This window comes from Dama dama, chromosome 5 (genome assembly GCF_033118175.1).
Source record: "Dama dama isolate Ldn47 chromosome 5, ASM3311817v1, whole genome shotgun sequence".
Taxonomy (NCBI): domain Eukaryota; kingdom Metazoa; phylum Chordata; class Mammalia; order Artiodactyla; family Cervidae; genus Dama; species Dama dama.
Genome location: NC_083685.1, coordinates 105,199,140 through 105,216,942, shown reverse-complemented (window position 1 = coordinate 105,216,942; position 17,803 = coordinate 105,199,140). Strand labels below are relative to the sequence as shown.

Below are 17,803 nucleotides of genomic sequence, written 5' to 3'. Positions count from 1 at the left end.
TGGGGCTCCAAAATCATTGTACATGGTGACTACAGCCATGAAATTAAAAGACACTTACTCCTTGGAAGGAAAGCTATGACCAACCTAGACAGCATATTAAAAAGCAGAGACATTACTTTGCCAACAAAGGTCCGTCTAGTCAAGGCTGTGGTTTTTCCAGTAGCCATGTACAGATGTGAGAGTTGAACTATAAAGAAATCTGAGCACCCAAGAATTGATGATTTTGAACTGTGGTGTTGGAGAAGACTCGAGAGAGTCCCTTGGACTGCGAGGAGATCCAACCAGTCCATCCTAAAGGACATGAGTCCTGGGTGTTCATTCGAAGGACTGATGTTGAAGCTGAAACTCCAATACTTTGGCCACCTGATGCAAAGAGCTGACTCATTTGAAAAGACCCTGAGGCTGGGAAAGATTGAGGGCAGGTGGGGAAGGGGACAACAGAAGATGAGATGGTTGGATGGCATCACCAACTCAGTGGACCTGAGTTTGTGTGGACTCTGGGAGTTGGTGATGGACAGGGAGGCCTCACGTGCTGCAGTCCATGGTGTGGCAGAGTCGGACACAACTGAGCAACTAAACTGAACTGCACCAAATGTCTGGTGCGGAATATTCTAGGCAAAGGAGAAGGCAAGACAAAGGCTTTAGGACTGGCATGTACTTGATACAATTGAAAGATCGGGGTAGCTGGTACCTAGTCGGAGATGGGGTTAGAGGAGGATGCTACAGTCATTACCAGAGCCCTTGAAGGCCAGAGTAAAAGTTTGACATATTTTTTTTTTCCCTGAGGGCAACATAAAGACACTATGAAATATTTTCCACAATGCCTGGAATATACATTTAGTAAAAACTGGCTACAATTCTAGTTGTAATAAATTCATACACCCTAACTCCATGCAGAGATTTTTTACACCCAGAGTTTTCATACAAACTTGTCGTCCACTTTACAGTCAGCCTGGTTAGCAGCTAACATTTACTGACCTCTTAGAGTCAATAGAGAGTATCTTATCCTGACTCAACTTGTTAAGAGAATATAAACCTAAAATTTCAGAGAGTCAAACATTTTAGTTTTAATAACTATAGGCTGTTAACATTTTTCAAAAAAAGATTATGATCAAACATATTTAGGAAATTTTCCTTACTTCAAAGCCCTCTTCGAACCCTTAACACACTGTGAACATTACAATAATTTAAGAGGAATATACAGTATGCAGCCCTTTCCAAAGCATCTTAAGGACTACTGTTCTAGACATATACTCTAATCTCTTCCATTCACCCTGCAAACACAGAATATGTCATCCAAGTAACACAAGGGGAATATAACCAGTGTTTATGTGATTATATTTACTGCTCCTCAGCCCAGTCACTGGATTGAACCTGGGCCACAGCAGTGAAAGTCTGGACTCCTAACCACTAGGCCACCAGGAAACTCTTTGTGTTTCACTTTGGTATAACTTTTCCTGGAGTTAGCAATTGTCTCATTCTTTTTTCATTTAATCACTATTCAAAGTATCTATTGCCTTTTTCTAAATTCTTCAACTGTCCAAGGTTCACTTTTATCCTGGAGCCACCTTCGTCCATCCTCCTCCAATACAGCATGGTTGCTTTCCAGACCTCCTGTACAGCTGTCAATCCAAGGATATCCCTTTCACCATTGTCTTGGCAAGTTTTGACAAATACAGCACTCATTAAACTATCACCACAGTCAAGATACAGAACCTGTCCAGAATCACCGTAAGTTTCTTCATGCTGCTTTGTAGATTCTTTCCCTCCCGTGGCCCCACCTGTTCCCCAAGTAGTTTGCTACTGCTGCTGCTGCTAAGTCACGTCAGTCGTGTCCAACTGTGCAACCCCATAGACAGCAGCCCACCAGGCTCCTCTGTCCCTGGGATTTTCCAGGCAAGAACACTGCAGTGGGCTGCCATTTCCTCCTCAAGTGCATGAAAGTGAAAAGTGAAAGTGAAGTTGCTCAGTCATGTCGGACTCTTCACAACCCCATGGACTGTAGCCCACCAGGCTCCTCTGTCCATGGGATTTCCCAGGCAAGAGTACTGGAGTGGGTTGCCATTGCCTTCTCCCCAAGTAGCTTACTGATCTGTTTTCTGTCACTGTACATTAGTCTTTTCAAAGTTTTAAATATAAATGAAATCATACAACTTTTTCTGGGGGGAGGGGGTATGGTTTTCACTCAGCATATTATTATGAAATTTGTTCCTGTTGTGAGTATCAGTGATTCATTTATTTTCATCACAAAGTAGCAAGATCAAATTATTGTGTGGACATATCAAAATGTATTTATTCAGTTCAGTTGCTCAGTCGTTTCCGACTCTTTGCAACCCCATGGACTGCAGCACACCAGGCTTCCCTGTCCATCACCAACTCCCAGAGCTTACTCAAACTCATGTCCATTGAGTTGGTGATGCCATCCAACCATCTCAACCTCTGTCATCCCCTTCTCCTCCTGCCTTCAATCCTTCCCAGCATCAGGGTCTTTTCAAATGAGTCAGTTCTTCTATTAGGTGGCCAAAGTACTGGAGTTTCAGCTTCAGCATCAGTCCTTCCAATGAATATTCAGGACTGATTTCCTTTAGGATGGGCTGGTTGTATCTCCTTTCAGTCAAGGGACTCTCAAGAGTCTTCTCCAACACTGCAATTCAAAAGCATCAATTCTTCGGCGCTCAGCTTTCTTTATAGTCCAACTCTCACATCCATACATGACTACTGGAAAAACCATAGCCTTGACTAGATGGACTTTGTTGGCAAAGTAATGTCTCTGCTTTTTTAATATGCTGTCTAGGTTGGTCATAGCTTTTCTTCCAAGGATCAAGTGTCTTTTTAATTTCATGGCTACAGTCACAATCTGCAGTGATTTTGAAGTCCAAGAAAATAAAGTCTCTCACTGTTTCCATTGTTTCCCCATCTACTTGTCATGAAGTGAAGGGACTGGATGCCATGATCTTAGTTTTCTGAATACTGAGTTTTAAGTGAACTTTTTCATTCTTCTCTTTCACTTTCATCAAGAGGCTCTTTAGTTCTTCTTCACTTTCTGCCATAAGGGTGGTGTCATCTGGATATCTGAGGTTATTGCTATTTCTCCCGGCAATCTTGATTCCAGCTTGTGCTTTTCGCAAGATGTACTCTGCATATAAGTTAAATAAACAGGGTGACAATATACAGCCTTGACATACTCCTTTCCAGATTTGGAACCAATCTGTAGTTTCATGTCCAGTTCTAACTGCTGCTTCTTGACCTGCAATATGATTTATCTGGAGGCAGGTCAAGTGGTCTGGTATTCCCACCTCTTTAAGGATTTTCCAGTTTGTTGCGATCCACACAAAGGCTTTGGCATACTCAATAAAGCAGTAGTAGATGTTTTTCTGGAACTCTCCTGCTTTTTCCGTGATCCAACAGATTTTGGCAATTTGATCTCTCGTTCCTCTGCTTTTTCTAAATCCAGCTTAAACATCTGGAAGTTCACGGTTCACGTGCTGTTGAACCATGGCTTGGAGAATTTTGAGCATTAATTTGCTAGCGCGTGAGATTAGCGCAGTTGTGAGGTAGTGTGAACATCCTTTGGGATTGGAATGAAAACTGACCTTTTCCAGTCCTGTGGCCACTGCTGAGCCTTCTCAACTTGCTGGCATATTGAGTGCAGCACTTTCACAGCATCACCTTTTAGGATTTGAAATAGCTCAACTGGAATTCCATCGCCTCCACCAGCTTTGTTTGTAGTGATGCTTCCTAAGGCCCACTCAGTTTCGCATTCCAAGATGCCTGGCTCTAGGTGATCATACCATTATGGTTATCTGGGACATGAAGATCTTTTCTGTATAGTTCTTCTGTGTATTCTTGCCCCCTTTTCTTAATATCTTCTGCTTCTGTTAGGCCCATACCATTCCTGTCCTTTAATGTGCCCTTCTTGGCATGAAATGTTCTCTTGGTATCTCTAATTTTCTAGAAGAGATCTTTAGTCTTTCCCATTCTATTATTTTCCTCTATTTCTTTGCACTGACCACTGAGGAAGCCTTCTTTCTCTCTCCTTGCTATTCTTTGGAACTCTGCATTCAAAGGGTACATCTTTCCTTTTCTCCTTTTCCTTTAGCTTCTCTTCTTTTCTCAGCTATTTGTAAGGTTTCCTCAGGTAACCATTTTGCCTTTCTTTTTCTTGGGGGTGGTCTTGATCACTGCCTCCTGTAATGTCCTTATGATTAGACTGGGTTTCTACTTTTCGGAAGAAGATCACAGATGTCAAGTGTCCTTTGCTACATGAAGGATATATCCTTCAATATAGTTTATCCCTGTTGATGCTGACCTTGATTACTTGCCAGAGAAATATGTCAGTTTTCTCTACTCTAAAATTACTACTCTCCCCTCCTCCATATTGTACTCTTTGGAAGGAACTATTGGAAGTCCATGCTTAAGGAGTTAGGAATTAAGCACCCCCTCCATAAGGGTGGACTATCAACACAAATTATCTGGAATTCACACAGATTTCCTCTACTTTACTAAGATAAAAATTCCTTCTTTTTGGATTTGAGGTTTTCTTATCATTAGATTCAGACTGTATATTCTCAGTTGAAATATGATACTGATGATACTTTTCTCAGGGAAGCAAATTTGGATTACATGGTGTCTATCTGCCCCTTACAGGTGATGATAAGTTTGAAGACTTGGTCTCATTGCCGTCTGTTCCTTCACTGAAGTTTTACTATTTTTCTTATTTAAATAAGCAGTCTATAGGAAGATGGGGCTTCCCCTGTGGCTCAGCAGTAAAGAATCTGCCTTTGATGCAGGAGACACAGAGGCATGGGTTCGATCCCTGGGTCGGGAAGATCCCTTGGAGGAGAAAATGGCAACCCACTCCAGAAATCTGGCCTGGAAAATCTCATGGACAGAGAAGCCTGGTGGGCTACAGTTCATGGGGTTGCAAAGAGTTGGACACACGACTGAGCAATTAAACAACTACTACAGAGGACACTTCAAGACCATGTGAATAAACTGCTCATCAAAATCTCACTCCAGATTTAGCATTCAATGATGATTTTTGCCCAATCTTTTACTATGATTTTCCAATCCCAGAAATCCTCCCATATCCATCAGCTGGTATTCTTCTGTAAAGGAGAGCCCTCTTTCTTATGGCTTTTAACTTCTGGATTCCTGTGTTTCAGTGGTTTCCCTATTGTCCTTTGTTATTTGGGGGTTCAAACCATGACAGATTCAGCCAGCTGGAGCCCATGCAGGCAGACTCCTGTGTAACTCTGACCTGGCCCTATCATGTTTTAGCATTTCTTTACTTTCTGGCATCACAAGACAGTCCAGGCTTATCTTATACTCACTTTCTGTCTCAAATCTGGAATCAACCATTTTTCCAAAGAGCCTTGGTTTCTTTTATTGGGAATGTTAGAAATAAAGACCTAGGTGGTCCATGTGCTCATTGCTACTAGGGTATCTCTTTGATTCTGGAGCCCTTCAGTGCAAGTAAGTTGGAATAAATATGCACACAAAAATATGACATTTGTCTTATATATATACAGTGTATTTCAGAAAATCATATGAGTTCACACTTACCTCTCCCATCCCTACAGGGCTTTTCCTTACCTTCCCACATTCGTATTTCTCTCTCTCTTCTTCTACTGAAAACCCTGGCCTCCAACAAAATTAACATTTATATGCTTCATCCTTTTCTATATTTAAATAGTTTCAGAAGTGTAACATCTATACTGATATAAAAATGAACTTTTATATTCAGAATTTCTTTGTAATCTCTTCTCTCCAAACCAAGGAATAGAATATCAAGTTCAAGAATTACTTGGATTTGTTATTTCTCTCTCCTTCAGTTGTGGTTACGTTACTAACTTGCAAGTCGGTTTTTGGTTTGCATCTCCCTTGACATCCTTAGTGAAATAGTTTCAGTTTCAGGGACTATCAAAAAAATCACAAGAGCTATACAAGGAGGTGTAAATTGCAGAACTATCATTTCCTTGCCTTACCCTATCACTGACTCTTCTAAGGTGGGTAACCAACTTTATTGCTTTCTGGTTCATCTCTTATTGTGTCTATGTTTTAAAAAGTTAAACTGGTATATTTATGCTTCCTTATTTTCTCTTCTTTCTTACACAAAAAGCCACATACTAAATTCCTCTGTCCTTTGCTTTTATTTAGAAAATTACCTTGGAAAACACTTTGCTTCAAAGCATAGACATTTTCCTCATTTCTTTTTAAGCTGAACGGTTCTTAATTGTGTGTGTGTTTATCAAACTAATCTCACTTGGACATTTAATAGGTTTCAGTGTTTTACAATGAAAAATATGACAAATTTTTGTCATATGACATATGACTAATGTTGCTGCCATGAATATATACATGTATATGAATTATTTGCAGTAAACCTTCAGGATGTATTCCCAGAAGTGTGACTGCTGGTTAGAATGGTGAATGTAGTAATTTTGTTAGCTACTGTCAAATTCTCCTGCATGGAGATTTCACCATTTTGAATTTACTCCGGCAATAGTGAAGTAAAGAGTGTTTTTTTTTGCCAATATGCTGATTCATATGCTGGCTGAAAACAGTATGTCAGTGCAGTCTCTTCTGCTGTTTTAACTTTTTACTTGGAAATAACTCCGAATTTTCAGAAAAGTTGGAAAAATAGTACAATGAAATCCTGTGTATTCTACCCAGATTCACTAATCGATAAAAAATTGCTCCATTTGTTTAATTCTTCTGTTGAAATGTATAAATATTTTTCTGAACCATTTGAGAGTGAGTTGCGTTAGTCTTTTCTTTTTTTTTTTTATTGCACCCTACCAGCATGAAGGATCAGAGTTCCCCAGCCAGAGATCAAACTCACACACCCTGAAGTTTCCACTGCAGAACCTTAACCACTGGACCACCAGGAAGTCCCATACATGTCTTTTTATTCCAAACTGCTTCAGTGTGCATTTCCTGAGAATATAAACATTCTCTCATAACCACAGCACAATTATTCAGTTTCAGGAAATTTAACATAAAACACTTTGCCCTAACTTACCATCTGTAGTTCAATGGACCCAATAATATCCTTTATAAAATTTCTTCCCTCCAGTCCAGGATCACATGTTCTATTTGTATCCTTAGTTTTCTTTAATCTAGAAGATTGCTTTTGGAGAATACAGGCCTCCTCCCCTTTTGGTGCTGTCTACGTTTTCCAGTATACTTACCTTACATACTTCTCCCTGAAATTAATAAGCAATCCTGGGGACACATTTAAAACAAATACTGTTTTTCATTGAAATTCCACCCTTCTCTTCCCTAAATTAGGCATCCAAAAGCTCCTGCAGAACCAAACATTATGATGTCACAAAATGATTTTCTAATTCTAGTATTCTCTTACCAGTCAGTAGGAAACTCTCTCATCATCCCCTTTATGTATCTACCTATCTACTCATTATCAGTATGAGCTCACTAACTCCTTTTTTTCCCCCCAATAGTTTATAATTCACTATTGTCCTTAATTATTTGGGGGTTCAAATCACCCCAGATTTGGCTACTAGTATCACCCTGAACTAACTCCACGTCATTCTGACATGCCCATATCCATTCTGGACAATGCCTTACTTTCTGGGATATCAAGATAATCTATTATTATTTTAAACCTACACTGCTCCAGCTCTGAAATCAACCATTTCTCCAAGGAGCTCTCATCCTTTTTAGTGGGGACTGGTATTAAAAACCAGTACAGTTCTATATTAAGCTATTTTTTATTATTCTTGTATATGTGTGTGGACTTGTCTGTTATCTTTTATCCTTTTATCTTCAGTGTTTTTAACCTTTCAAATGTTTATAAAACTTTGTATTTAGGAATTTACCCTAAATTTTCCCTTGTGTGTTATATATGACAAATTTTGATTTTGCTTATAGTTTTCTGTCATGCAATTAAAATTTTTTAATGTAGTAAAATTTATCAGTATTTTCTTTCAATGTACCTTGATCTTGAGTCACAGAAAAATTTCCAAATTCACCCATATACGTTATTTGTATAGTTTTTGATATTTGTATCACTGATCCAGAGCTTATTCTTATGTATGGTGTGAAGAGGGGCTTTCTAGGCAGTGCCAGTGGTAAAGAATCTGCATGCCAATGCAGAAGACACAAGAGATGTGGGTTTGATTCCTGCATCAGAAGATCCCCTGGAGCAGGAAATGCCACCCCACTCCAGTATCCTTGCCTGGAAAATTCCATGGGTAGAGGAGCCTCGTGGGCTACAAGTCCATGGGGTCACAGAGCCCAACACAAGTGAGCACACAAAAAAACAAGGTGAAGAATAGACCTAACATTATCTTTCCCCAACTATCTAGTTGTAGTAACACTTTTTACTAAAATGTCTATTTTATCACAGTGCTTTGAAACACCATTTTATGTAGCAGGTTTCTATATGTAGTTGCCTCCATATCTAAACTTTATATTATTTCATGTATTTTCCCTTTAATGTTTCAAAACACTTGCATGTTTTATTTTTCCAAATGAACTTCAGCACTAACTAGTTTAGCCTTGTATCAAAAAATTGTTGGGTATTATTAGTGTCTCATTAGATTTACTAACTTAGGAAGAAGTGACATCTTCATAATATTGAGATGTCTTAAGAAAGAATATGAAATGCTTTTTACAGCCTGCATCATCTTAGGAATTCAAGTATATTTTGTGGTTAATGTAAGTGCAATTTTTCCTTTTGTTATATTGTTGAATAGCACATTGTTCAGTTGCTCAGTCATGTTCAACTCTTTGTGACCCTATCAACTGCAGTACACCAGGCTTTCCTGTCCTTCACTATCTCCTGGAGTATGCTAAAACTCATGTCCATTGAGTCAATGATGCCATCCATCCATCTCAACCTCTGCTGCTCCTTTCTCCTCATGCCCTCAATCCTTTCCAGCATCACAGTCTTTTCCAGTGAGCTGGCCCTTTACAACAGGTGGCAAAAATACTGGAGCTTCAGTATCAGTCCTTCCAATGAATATTCAGGGATGATTTCCTTTAGGATTGACTGGTTAGATTTCCTTGCTATCCAAGGGACTCTTAAGAGTCTTCTCCAACACCACAGTTCAATAGTGTTAATTTCTTCGGCACTCAGCCTTCTTTAGGGTCCAACTCTCACATCCGTACATGACTATTTGAAAAACCATAGCTCTGACTATATGGAACTTTGTTGGCAAAGTGATGTCTCTGCTTTTTTTTAATAGTGTTTAGGTTTGTCATAGCTTTTCTTCCAAGGAGCAAGCATCTTTTAATTTGTGCAATCACCTTTCACATTGATTTTGGAGCCCAAGAAAATAAAGTCTATCATTGTTTCTGTTTTCCCCCCATCTATTTGCCATGAAGTGATGTGACTGGATGCCATGATATTAGTTTTTGATTGTTGAGTCTTAAGCCAGCTTTTTCACTCTGCTCTTTCACCTTCATCTAGAGTACACTAAGGTGTTTCATTTTATATCCTGCAATCTTGCTAAGTTATTTTGAAAGTTCTGTCATTAATTTTCTAGGGCTTTCCAGATAAACTACATGTCACCTGCAAAGAAACTTTTCTTTCCCACTATGCTTATAATTGTTTTCTTTTTCCCAAGTGAATTGGTTCATACTTCTAGTACAATATTAAACAGGGCAGACAAGGGGCACCCTTTCTTTCTGATCTTAGTGTTTCCCTACTAAGATGCTAGTTTTAGGATTAAGGTGTGTGTATGTATGTATATGGTGCATGTATATTTATGAAAATCACTTTAAGGAAGAATCCATCCATTCCTGTTTTCTTAAAAATTTCTATAAGGAATAGATCTTTCCTATTGTCACAGACTTACCCAGCATCTAAAAAGAAAATATGACTGTTTTCCTTAGAGGTATTAATATGGTAAACTATACATCAGTAGAGTTCCAAATACTGAATCATTCTTGTATTCCTACTGCAAACCTTACTTTATCACAATATATTTGAATATAGTGTTAGAGATTGCACAACATTTAGGATTTTGCATTGATATTCACAAATGTCTAATTTTCATTTCTTTGCATTATTTTTATCAGGTCCAAAAATTGGTGATTAGTCTTGCTTCATAAAAATAATTAGATAGTTTTCTTTCATTTTCTATGGTCTGAAATGATTCATGTAGCATTGGTCTCTAAAGGTTTCACAGAATCCTATGTGAAATCATTTGGGTCTTGTGTTTTGTGGAATAGGTGTTAGTTGCTCAGTTGTGTCTGACTCTTTGCAAAATCCCATGGACTGTAGCCTGCCGGGCTCCTCCAGGATTCTCCAGGCAAAAATACTGGAGTTGCCATTCCCTTCTCCAGGGGATCTTCTGGACCCAGGGGTAGAACCCAGGTCTCTTGCACTGCAGTCTGATTCTTTACCGGTTCAGCCACCAGGCAAGCTATTTGTAGGATAGCTACTTGATAAATTTCTCCATCTCTTCTATGGAAAGTGTTCAAGTATTTTTTTAAAAAAATCTCTGGTGAGATCAATTTTCTGAAACTGTATTTTCCTAATAATCCATTTCATCTAGGTTTTCAAGTTTATTTGCATAGTGTATGCAAAATAGTTGTTTATGATTTTCTCAATGTCTTTTGTATAAAATTATTATCCTTTTGTTATGCATTCTATATGTCTGTGCATCCTCCTCTCCCCCTTGATTAAACTAGCTAATGGTTTATTTATTTTGTGAATTTCAATACAAAGGTCCAGGATTGACCCATCAATTTTATGTATAGTTTTTACGTATAGCTTTTTAATAAGTTAATTTCTACATTTACCTGTTACTTCTTTCGGTTCCTGTGTTTTGCTTTGACTTACTCTGCTGTTCTTTTTCATTTCTGAGTTGGGAATTATTTATTTTCAATCTTTTAGTTTTACTATGCTCAAGTAACCAAGAAGGCAAAGTGATGTTATCTGAGGAGGCTTTATAAATAGCAGAAGAACAAAGAGAAGCGAAAAGCAAGGGAGAGGGGAAAGGTACATCCAATTAAATACAGAATTCCAAAGAATAGCTGGGAGAGACAAGAAGGCCTTCTTCAATGAACAGGGCTTAACAATAGAAGAAAACAACAAAACAGGCAAGATTAGAGATCTCTTCAGGAAAACTGGAAATGTCAAGGGGCCATTCCACCCAAAGATGGGCACAACAAAAGATAAAAATGGTAGAGACCTAGTAGATGCTGAAGAGATCAAGAAAAGAGAATACACGGAAGAACTGTATAAAAAAGATCTTGATGAATCAAATTACTATAATGATGTGGTTAGTCATCCAGAGCCAGACATTCTGGATTGTGAAGTCAAGTGGGCCTTAAGAAGCACTGCTGTTAATAAAGCTAGTGGATGTGATGAAATTCCAGCAGGACTATTCAAAATCCCTAAAGGATGAGGCCATCAAGGTTTTGCATTCATTATGTCAGCAAATCTGGAAGACCCAGCAGTGGCCACAGAACTAGAAAAGGTCAATCCTCATCCTAATTCCAAAAAAGGGTGGTACCAAAGAATGTGCTAACCATCGGACAATTGCACTCATCTCCCATGCTAGTAAGGTCATGCTTAAAATCCTGCATGCTAGGCTTCAGCATTATGTGAACTAAGAACTTTTAGATGTCCAAGTTGGGTTTAGAAAAGGAAGAGGAACTGGAGATTAAACTGCCAACCTTTACTTAGATTATAAAGAAAGCAAGGGAATTTCAGAAAAACAACTATCTCTGTTTTACCAACTAGGCTAAAGCCTCTGACTGTGTGGATCATTACAAACTGTGGAAAGCTCTTAGAGAAATGGGAATACCAGATCATCTTACCTATCTCCTGAGAAACCTGTATGTGGGTCAAGAAGAAACAGTTAGAACCCTGTATGGAAAAACTAATTGGTTCAAGATACAGAAAGGAGTACAACAGGGCCATCTGCTGTCACCCTGTTTAACCTATAGGCTGAGGACATCATGAGAAATGCTGGGCTGGATGAGTTACAAGCTGGAATCCAGATAGGTGGGAGAAACACCAACAACCTCAGCTATGCGCATGATACCACTCCAACGGCAGAAAGCAAAGAGGAACTTGAGAGCCTCTTGATGAGGGTGAAGGAGGAGAGTGAATGAGCTGGCTTAAGACTAAATATTAAAAAAGCTAAGATAATGGCATCTGGCCCCATTACTTCATGGCAAAAAAAAGGGAAAAGGTAGAATCAGTGACAGATTTCCTCTCCTTGGGCTCCAAAATCACTATGGACGATGATTGCAGCCATGAAATTAAAGGACACTTGCTCCTTGGAAGAAAAGCTATGACAAACCTAGACAGTGTGTTGAAAAGCAGAGACATTATTCTGCCGACAAAGATCCATATAGTCAAGGCTATGGTCTTCCCAATGGTCACAAACGGTTATCAGAGTTGGACCATAAAGAAGGCAGAATGCCAAAGAATTGATGCCTTCGAAATGTGGTGCTGGAGATGACTCCACAAATTCCCTTGGACAGCAAGCAGATCAAACCAGTCAATCTTAAGGGAGATCAACCCTGAATATTCACTGGAAGGACTGATGCTAAAGTGCCAGTTATTTTGGTTATCTGATACAAACAGATGACTCTTTGGAAAAGTGCCTGATGCTGGGAAAGATTGAGGGCAGAAGGAGAAGAGGGTGTCAGAAGATAAGATGGCTGGATGGAATCACTGATGCAATGAACAAGAACTTGGGCAAACCTCAGGAGATGGTGAGGGACAGGGAGACCTGGCATGCTGCAGTCCATGTGGTTGCAAAGAGTCAGAGACCACTGTGTGACTGAGTAACAACAAAGTAACCAGATGAGGCCCAAGATGGAGTTTCTCATGTTGAGCCCCAAGTCAGAAAACCAAAATTTAATGGTTGTTTCTACACTCAGCTCTTCCGGAAGAGACAGGCCTAGGTCAACCTAGGCACAAATCAGCACAAATTACTTGACGCAGCTCTAAGACCTCCTTTGCTCCATTAAGGCAAGTAACACCATTTTAACCAATCAGTAAATGTCTAGTAAAACTTCTTTGTTCCTCTTGCTCACTTTGGTCTATCAAAATCTCTTGGCCTTGTGCAGCTTTTCAGAGCTCCTTTCTAACTGCTAGACTGGATGCTGTCCAATGTATCAACTGCTGATAAAGCCCAAAAAACCTTTTAAAGTTACATTCACGTTTTCCTTTAACAACTGACTGATAATTTAGGAGTATGCATTTTCCTCTGCTCACAGCTTTAAGTGTATTCCACAGATTCTGATACATATGTAGTATTTTCACTATTGTTATTTTTATAAACTCTGTACTTTGTTTGCATTCCCCTTTTACCCAAGAGTTAATATTTTTAAACTGAGGCATAATTTTGAATGCCTATCAAGATGCAGAACTTCTCTATTACTTCAGAAAGCTCTCTCATGTCCTTTTCCAGTCTGTTTTTCTCCTCCCCGTAGTTTTAGCACCATTGGTTAATTTTGCATATATTTAAGATTTTATATAAATGGAATAAAACTGTATGGACATTTTTGGTATTTATTTCACTCAGCACAATATTTTTGAGATTTATCCATGTTACTACATGTACAATGGTTCATTGCTTCTTACAGCTGAGTGATACTCAACTTTCTCAATATATTAGTCTATCCATTCTCCATCCAGACTTGACTACTATGAATAAAACTGCTATGAATATTCTTGCCAAGACTTTATAACATATAATAGAAGGTTACTAAAGTTAAAGATGGAAGTGCCCTTTTGCTTTGCTTTTGTGTTCTTGAATAGAACCTAGTGATGTTTTCCTCATTTAGCAACGATTTTTGTGAATACTCAATGTTTGAAATATAGTCTCTACTAGGATGTAGTGGTGGACATACCTGAACATCTCTGCCTGATTTTGCTGTTGGATCTTTCATATTCTTATATTTTGTCTACAACTATCTAGTGTTAAAGTATTAAAGTCTTGAGATTTTAGTGCTTTTCACTACTACCATTTTTTTATAGCTTCTGATTTACACAGATTGTTGGTGTCATTTGGTTCATATATAACTATCATATCTCTGTTGTGAATTGTGGTTTTAGCATTATAAACTGTCTTCCTTTGACTTGATCAAGGCTTTTTGGTTTGATGTCTGTTATCAGCATTGTTAATCCTGCTGTCTTAATTTCTGTTTGCCTAGTGTATCTTCGTCTGTTCTTCCGTTTTTAGCTGTTTCAAGGGCTTTTTGTCTATTATAACATGGGTTTTAATTTTCTGATTCAATTTGACAATATTTTTAGTTGGTGACACTACACTATTTCTTGCTGTGTATGTTGCTTTTGAGAAATCCAAAACCATTCTAATTCTCTGGCCCCTGTAAGTCACTTCATCTTTTTGCCTGGAGGCCCTGAGAATTTTTCAGAATCTTTAAAGTTGCATACGTTTACTATCTTGGAGTTTATCTTCTGGTATGAAATTTTGATGTATTCAAAATTCAGAAAGTTTTCTTGGATTATGGCTTTAAATATTATGCTTTTATTCTTTTGCCTTCTTGAGAGACACCAATTACATGAGACTTTCTGGACCCATCTTTCATTGAAATTGTCATTGTCATTCTCTTGGTCTGCATTTTATCATATTTGCATTTTACTCTCTTGTGTGTTGGCAATTTGTAACTTAAACCTCATTTCTGTTACAATTTTTTCCTCTCTTTTCTCAGTTTAATCTGACTTTATTTTTTTCTGTCTTCTGTCCCTTTCTGTTCTGTTTTCTATTTGAGTGAAGGTGTTTTTCCTCACTTTTTATCTCCAAATACTGGTTTTAAGATGTTTTATTTCATCTTGAGTATCACTGGGTCAATTTTCTTCTGCATCACATTTTTCTTTTTCTGGGGATAAGGAGAGATATTCATCAGCTCCATACACTGATTCACATTGTTTGTTTCTTCTTACGGAAGTTCTGAATGGATGTGACTTACTCTTTCCTATTTCTATTCACTTCATGGTCAGAGTTCCCAGTTCAAGAACACCCTCTTTCTTTTTCTGAAAGATTATCTTCTTCTTCTTCCTCCTTCTTTTTATCCATGACTCTTAAGTCCTATGTCTTCATTTCTTCCCTATGAAGTACCGATCATTTCAGGTTACCAATACTGGTACTGCTTGCTTTTTAGCTCTTCTCTGTGGTTAGAGCTGTGAACTATCAGATTTCAAACCTGTGCTCATTTTTTTTTTTTTTTTGATGTTTGCCCAAAATTTATAAGAAAAACTTTTTGGTTAAAAAAAAGAAAGGAATAAAGGTATGAAAGGGACTGAGGCCTGGAAGCAGCATGGTAAGCCTGTGTTCAGTACTTTGGAACTTAAGCGCTGAATTTCTCTCTTTTGGAAGTGATATTTTTGTACTTCATTTAAGCCTTCCATGACCCTAAACTCTATCAACAAACCTATTAATACTTCCGTTTCCCCCTCTTCACATGGCCAGATCTCTTGGAATCAGATTTCTCTACTTTAAGGTAATTTGAAGGTTATGCTAATTTGTTTCATAATGCTGAAGGCAAGGGTAGTGTGTATGATTAATAATACAACTAATACTTATATGATGCTTAGTATGTGGTAAGGACTTTCTAAACAGTTAATATGAAGTAATGCATTTAATCCTTACAAATATTATTACTTCCTTTCTACAGATGAGGAAGCAGAGGTTCAAACAGATTAAGTGATTTGCTCAAGGTCATACAGCTAAAATGAATGCTAGCAATGAATCAAGGGAATAATCTTAAATTTATGTTCAATTTTAACCTCTTTTCTCTTTCTTAATTATGGTCCTCACTTCTACAGGCACAGAAAACAAAGACCAAATAAAACTGTTTCAGGTAATATGACATTTTGAACACTTTGTTCTTCAAAATAAAACTGAGAAATCACATTAGGTACTCATACAGTCACTCAAGACTTGAAATATAAGGTGGCGAGATGACTTATAAGGTGATGGGGAAACCTTGCCTAATATTAGGGCATATATGGTAACTGCTCATCCAGCACAGAGGATGTCAAAAGAAGGTATCTGAAACTCATACACCAGGTAATGGAAGTTTACTATTTAGAATTATGGCAATAGATACTAAATAAAAAATAAAAGAATTAAAAATAACTGTCTCATGAAAGCTGAACTGGGAAAAGATTGCTGCAAGGGATCTTTTATTTTATAAAACTAAAAGTAAATTTTTATTAACTACCTCTAAAAAATTTAGTAAACTGGTAAAAATAGAGAGACTGATGATATCTGGCATTGGCAAATTTATGTATGAGAGAAAAAGCACTCATATATATTCACATAGAAAGGCAAATGTATGCCATCTTTTTGGAAAGTAATTTGTATTACTTATGAGTATGTCTGTTGACCAGGGAATTCCACTTTAAGGAACCCATCCTTCAGAAACACTCATAGGACATAAGAATCCATGTGGAAGGCTATTTCTTATAGTAATAATGTAATAGCAAAAAAATGAAGGCAATCTAACCATTAGTAGGTGGATGATTAACAACAGGTAAAATACTGATTGAAAAAAAATAAATTGCCAAATATGAGTATATGACTCATTTCTTTATTAAAAGAAATAATGTGTGCTGGTATACACAGAGACTGATATATATATATGTTTATGTATATATTTAGAAAGATTCTGGAAGGAATAGCTAAACTACTAACAGGGTGAGAATGGGATAGGAAGGTAATTTTAACTTTTCCATATTTTTCATTCTTTTTTAAATAGCAAACATGTAACACTTCTATAATGAAAAATAAAACAAAAAAGAGGTTTTTATAGTGATGAAATACAGGAAGAAGTCACAAATTGTAGTAGAATTTCATTTCCTACCGTGATGGTCTCCCTGAAGAAACTTCCTCCTTATACAATCTACAAAGGAATTAAAAGATATAACCATTAACTTATTCATATAATCACCCACAGGTTCTAATAAAAGTGTAAACCTCTCCAGGAGAAATTTTACAGAAAATATTTGAGACTCTAAATGCAAGCACATATAAATAATAGTATAGGGCTTCCCCGGTGGCTCAGTGATAAAGAATCCACCTGCCAATACAGGAGATGCAGGTTTGATCTCTGGGTCGAGAAGATCCCCTGGAGAAGGAAATGGCAACCAACTCCAATATTCCTGCCTAGCAAATCCCATGGACAGAGGACCCTGATGGGCTACACTCCATGAGGTCACAATAGAGTCAGACACAACTTAGCAACTAAATAACAACAAATTAATAATACAATTTCAGTATGAATAAACTAACCAAAAGTTAAACCCATTCTCTATTATCCATACCAATAGGGTACAGTGGCCCATATAATTGTCAGTTTTATATTTAATCAGTGAATGTAAGTTTTCCAGAATCCTAAGTTTGAAAGTTGTATGTGTAAACTGATGAAGTTCAAAATAAGAATTAACATATACCCTGTAATGATGCAGAGAAGCTATGGAGCTGCTCAGTTCTTGCTGTTCTCTTCCTCATTCCCCTGTCAAAATACAATTTACTGGGCTAATCCAGAAGTGCCTTCATGCTTCTTAAGCTTATTATTAGGACAAAAATAAATGGTAAAGATTTGGGATTGTTGGGCATTTGTTTCCCACAAGTTCAATGTGAGAGAACATATCTATCCCAATGATATAATCATTAAAACTGAAAGCAATAATATCTTGAATACCCCACCCAGAGAAACTGAAAAGTACCCAGAGAAGGATAGGACAATATTCTACATAACAATATTCTAAAATGTAAAGCTACAGTGAGCAAAAGGAAGTTATCTTTGATATATAAAAATACAAATTTCTATCTCTTTGGGTTCC

The 17,803-nt window shown here is 37.6% G+C and overlaps 1 protein-coding gene across 10 annotated transcripts in view; it reads right to left on the bottom strand.

The window, feature by feature from the left end:
* Positions 1-17,803, bottom strand: part of MBTD1 (mbt domain containing 1) — a 67,805-nt gene that overhangs the window by 44,715 nt on the left and 5,287 nt on the right. For 7 of the 10 annotated variants that reach the window (XM_061143696.1, XM_061143697.1, XM_061143695.1 and 4 more), the window contains one exon: positions 16,822-16,860. The exons of 1 other annotated variant lie outside the window; for it this stretch is intronic. The gene's annotated coding sequence lies outside the window, so the exon portion shown is untranslated. Of the gene's footprint in view, positions 1-16,821; positions 16,861-17,410; positions 17,473-17,803 lie in introns of all 10 variants that reach the window. 2 more of the 10 variants (XM_061143700.1, XM_061143698.1) reach the window with 1 other exon arrangement.